This window comes from Helianthus annuus, chromosome 11, assembly GCF_002127325.2.
Source record: "Helianthus annuus cultivar XRQ/B chromosome 11, HanXRQr2.0-SUNRISE, whole genome shotgun sequence".
Taxonomy (NCBI): domain Eukaryota; kingdom Viridiplantae; phylum Streptophyta; class Magnoliopsida; order Asterales; family Asteraceae; genus Helianthus; species Helianthus annuus.
Genome location: NC_035443.2, coordinates 121387988 through 121392985, shown reverse-complemented (window position 1 = coordinate 121392985; position 4998 = coordinate 121387988).

The window sequence follows — 4998 nt, the reverse complement described above, 5'->3', positions numbered from 1 at the left end:
GGAATAACTGGGGATACTTGGACTTCATCTGGTCCTCCCGTTCCCAGGTAAACTCTGGGCCGCGCCGTGAGTTCCAACGAACTCGCACAAGGGGTATCTGGCTACGTTTGAGGGTTTTGATTTCTCGATCCGTGATCTCAATCGGTTCCTCAGTAAAGTGTAGCTGTTCGTCAATCGTCAGTTCCTTAAAAGGAATTACAAGTGTTTCATCCGACAAACACTTCTTCAGGTTAGATACATGAAAAACGTTGTGCACTGCACTCAGTTCTGCAGGCAGGTTCAATCTATAAGCAACCTTACCGATTTTCTCGGTAATTTCGAATGGTCCAACATACCGTGGATTCAGCTTGCCCCGTTTACCGAAACGGACCACACCCTTCCAGGGTGAGACTTTAAGTAGAACCCGGTCCCCGACCTGGAATTCTAGTGGTTTCCTACGCTTATCAGCGTAGCTTTTCTGACGGTCACGAGCTGCCGCCATGCGTTGCCTGATCTGGGAAATCTTTTCCGTTGTATCTCCTACCAGTTCTGGGCCTGTGAGTTGACTATCACCGACTTCCGCCCAGCAGAGAGGTGATCGGCATTTACGACCGTACAATGCCTCAAAAGGTGCCGCCTGAATACTAGTGTGATAGCTGTTGTTGTAGGAGAATTCTACCAACGGTAGATGCTTCTCCCAGTTCTTGCCAAAATCGATCACACATGCTCTAAGCATGTCTTCCAGGGTTTGGATGGTGCGTTCAGACTGCCCATCCGTTTGCGGGTGATAAGCGGTGCTCATGTCCAAACGTGAGCCAAAGGATTTGTGCATAGCTTGCCACAATTCGGAAGTGAAACGAGCGTCTCGGTCGGAAATAATAGAAGTTGGCACCCCGTGCCTAGAGACTACTTCCTTTAAATAGATTTCTGCCAAGGTAGAAAACTTGTCCGTTTCCTTAATGGCCAAAAAGTGTGCAGACTTAGTCAATCGATCTACTATCACCCAAATAGTATCATTCCCGCGTTGTGATCTGGGTAGCCCTGTAACAAAATCCATGGAAATCTGTTCCCATTTCCATTTCGGGATTTCGGGTTGCTGTAGTAGGCCTGCTGGTTTCTGATACTCGATCTTGACTCTTGCGCAGGTCAAACATTTGCCAACATAGGCTGCTATGTGGGCTTTCATGCCAGGCCACCAGTAAGTGGTCCTTAAGTCGTGGTACATCTTATCTGAACCAGGATGTACTGAATAACGGGACTTATGGGCTTCGTCCATCACAAGCTCTCGTAAATCTCCGTAAAGTGGGACCCAAATGCGCCCTGCCACATAGTAGGCGCCGTCTTCTTTCTGTTCTAGTTGCTGTCTCGATCCTCGCAGGGACTCGGCCCTGATGTTTTCCGGTTTCAGAGCTTCAATCTGAGCATTTCGGATCTGGGTAGGGAGACTAGACTGGATGGTAAGTTGTAACGCTCGCACGCGCTTTGGTACAGTGTCTTTCCGGCTGAGGGCGTCTGCCACAACATTGGCCTTGCCCGGATGGTACTTGATGGCGCATTCGTAATCATTCAGAAGTTCAACCCATCGACGTTGTCGCATGTTTAACTCCTTCTGCTTAAAGATATGCTCGAGACTCCTGTGATCGGTGTAAATGGTGCACTTGGTACCGTACAGGTAATGTCTCCATATCTTAAGCGCGAATATCACCGCTCCCAGTTCCAAGTCGTGTGTTGTGTAATTCCTTTCATGTGTCTTAAGTTGCCGAGAGGCGTAAGCAATAACTTTCTCGCGTTGCATCAACACGCAACCGAGCCCATGAATAGACGCATCGCAGTAAACCACAAAGTCGTCCGTGCCTTCAGGTAACGAGAGGATAGGAGCACTGCAGAGGTTATCCTTAAGCCTCTGAAAAGCAGATTCCTGTGCTTCATTCCACTTGTAGGTGACGCCTTTCTGAGTGAGTGTAGTGAGGGGTTGTGCAATCTTTGAGAATCCCTGAATGAATCTGCGGTAGTAACCTGCCAATCCTAAGAATTGGCGAACTTCAGTCGGAGTCTTAGGGGTAGGCCAATTCTTTATAGAGTCGATCTTAGCTGGGTCGACGTGGATTCCATCCTTGTTAACCACGTGCCCAAGGAAATGGACTTCTCGAAGCCAGAAGTCGCATTTCGAGAACTTGGCATACAGTTGCTCGTTGCGAAGGAGTTCGAGGATAAGGCGTAGGTGCTGTTCATGCTCTTCCTGACTTTTCGAGTAGATCAAGATGTCGTCTATAAACACGATCACAAATTTGTCGAGGTAGGGTTTGCATACCCGGTTCATGAGATCCATGAATACTGCAGGGGCGTTGGTCATTCCAAAGGGCATAACGAGGAATTCATAATGACCATAACGAGTTCTGAATGCAGTCTTGGAAATATCTTCACTACGGACCCTTAACTGATGGTAGCCTGATCGCAGGTCAATCTTGGAATAGTAGCTCGATCCTTGCAACTGATCGAATAGGTCGTCGATTCGAGGGAGAGGGTAACGATTCTTGATGGTAACCTTGTTCAGCTCACGATAGTCAATACACATTCGGAACGTGCCATCCTTCTTCTTAACAAAGAGTACCGGTGCTCCCCAGGGTGACGAACTAGGACGGATAAACCCTTTATCCAATAGTTCCTGTAGTTGTGCCGAGAGTTCCTTCAATTCTGCGGGGGCTAATCGATAAGGTGCACGAGCTATAGGCGCTGCTCCGGGAGCTAGCTCGATTTGGAATTCGACCTGACGATGGGGAGGGAGTCCAGGTAATTCCTCAGGAAATACCTCGGGGTAGTCACGCACTACTGGAAAATCTTCAATCCTCTTTTCCTTTTCCTGCGTGTTGGTAACAAGTGCTAAGATAGCGGTGTGCCCTTTCCGTAAACACTTCTGGGCCTTCAAGAACGAGACAACGCCGGAGATTTCTCCACCTTTGCCACCTTGTACAATGAGGGGTTTGCCAGAACGGCGAGGAATACGAACTGCTTTCTTCTGACAGAGGATCTCAGCGCGATGCTTGGATAACCAATTCATACCAATAACGACGTCGAAGCTTCCAAGAGTAACAGGGTAAAGATCGATACTAAATGTCTGACCAGACAACTCTAGTTTGCAGCCTTTGACAACGTGTGAGGCCTCGATGTTTCTACCATTAGCTAACTCGACGGTATGAGGAGAACTTAATAACGAAAGCGGATGCTTAAGCTTCTTACTAATACGTAGGGATACATAACTAGCATCGGCACCGGAATCAAATAACACAGAAACATAACGATCATCGAGTAGGAACTTACCCGTCACAACATTGGGGTCATTCCTTGCTTCTCCAGCTCCAATCACAAAAGCTCTTCCTCTAGCACCATTCCCAGCATTGTTGTTCTGATTGTTGTTCCCAGCTCCCTGATTATTGTTGCGGTTCTGATTCAGTTCAGGACAATCCTTCTTAAAGTGCCCCTCAGCTCCACACTTAAAACATGCCCGGTTGTTTCCCTGCTGCTGTTGCTGTTGGGGTTGTTGCTGATTCTGTCTAGCTGGGAACTGACTTCGACAATCCTTGGCGTCGTGCCCCATCTTGTGGCATCGCTGACACTGGCCCTTGTTACATGCCCCATTGTGGTGCTTGTTACACTTGTTGCACTTAGGGTAGCTTCCCCGGTAGCCACCCTGTTGCTGAGTGCCCTTGTTGTTTTCGGTTTTCCTTTGCTGAGCTGGGGCCTGAGTGGGGTTAGCATCCTTGCTTTGACTTCCTTCCCACTTACGCTTGCTGTCACTAGAAGTTCCGACAGTAGCACTGATCCTTTTGGGCAACCGGCCCTCTTCCACGGCCTGATCAGTGAGTTTGTGAGCAAGTCGAACAATCGGCTGAATGGTAGTGTGGTTGGCTGTAGTGACATGGCTTCGAATTTCTGGAGCCAAACCCTTGATGTACAGTTCAATCCTTCGGTACATTGGTCGTGACATGTTCGGGCAGAGAGCAGCATAGTCATTTGACAGCTTGGTGTAGGTCTCAATTTCCGACCCAACCATCTTGAGTTCATAGTACTCATTCTCAAGCTTGTGGATGTCATCCCGGTGACAGTATTCATCCTTAATCATATCCTTGAAATCCTCCCATGCAGTAGCATTAGCAGTTTCCAAACCAAACATCTGAATCTGCGCCTTCCACCAAGAAAGCGCGCTCCCTTCAAGCGTAGCAGTAGCAAACTTCACCCAGTTCGCAGGGGGACACTCGCAAACAGCAAAAACAGCTTCAATTTTCTCAATCCAATGCAGAAGACCTATGGCACCCTCGGTGCCGTTGAAAGGGAGAGGCTTGCAATCCATGAAAGTTTTGAAAGTACACACTGGTGGTTGCGCAGGTGCATGCTGACCTGTTCGTGAGAAGCGAAGCGTATAGGTTTAGAGGCGAAAAGTCGATGTGGCGGTAGGATCTAAACATCCTAAAACAACGAGCTTACCTAAAGGGTGAGCTGCAAAAGCCGCAGCCACTGTGTTGAGCAGGTTAGTGAACTGAGCCTGCGTCATGTTAATGTTTCCTCGTCCGCGTCCACTCATTGTCTTCATGACCAGAAAACACAGTATGAGTGTGATGCCGTAATGTAGCGAGAATAAGATAGAAGAGAGAGGTGTATCTATCTAGTTTTAGGCACACTAGTACGTATAGCATAACAGGAACACAAAGTAAGCAAACAAGTAAACACTGGTCCGAGCTATGAGGTCAAAAGTGTTGAGCCTTGCACTTGGAGTGTAGTGTCGTTACGAGTCACGGGTTATAGTCTGGTTTTCTCCAAAAGATTTTTCCCCTTTTTAAAACCAAGTTCACTATAACCAATGGCTCTGATACCAATCTGTCACACCCCCAAAATCCACCTGCGGATAACACCCGCTTCGAGGGCGTGACTGACCAGGATCCAGCCACCAATTATACCGAATACTTAAGTTGATAACAAAAGTAATACTTACTATTCATAAGCTTAGCAAATATTAAGTTCAGG